Genomic DNA, 425 nt, shown 5'->3' on the forward strand with positions numbered 1-425 from the left:
AGTTTGACATGTAGCATATTTGTCTCTCGCCCCTCTCAGACTCATCAACAGCCTTCCTCTCAGCTCCAAGTGCCGCTGCCCCTGCCGCACCCCTCACAGCCTCCTCTATCCCAGCATCCCCTGCAGCAGACGGGACCGCGGCTGCCCCCGCGGCAGCCCTCCACGGCTTCGCCCGCTGAGACCGAGGACGAGAGCCGCTGCAAGAGCCGCCAAGGCAACCGCATCTCCATGGAGGCGCTGGGCATCCTGCAGAGCTTCATTCAGGACGTGGGCCTGTATCCGGACGAGGAGGCCATCCACACGCTCTCGGCACAGCTGGACCTGCCCAAACACACCATCATCAAGTTCTTCCAGAACCAGCGCTTCTACATCAACCACGCCGGCAAGCTGAAAGAGCCGCCCCTGGGCTTCCCCTCCAACAACAA

General features: G+C 62.4%; 1 pseudogene; it reads left to right on the forward strand.

The window, feature by feature from the left end:
• Positions 1-18: 18 nt before the first annotated feature.
• On the forward strand, positions 19-420 carry LOC107734780 (DNA-binding protein SATB1 pseudogene; annotated as a pseudogene).
• The last annotated feature ends 5 nt before the right edge of the window (positions 421-425 follow it).

Source organism: Sinocyclocheilus rhinocerous, unplaced genomic scaffold (assembly GCF_001515625.1).
Source record: "Sinocyclocheilus rhinocerous isolate Xijiao unplaced genomic scaffold, SAMN03320098_v1.1 C35271710, whole genome shotgun sequence".
NCBI classification, from domain to species: domain Eukaryota; kingdom Metazoa; phylum Chordata; class Actinopteri; order Cypriniformes; family Cyprinidae; genus Sinocyclocheilus; species Sinocyclocheilus rhinocerous.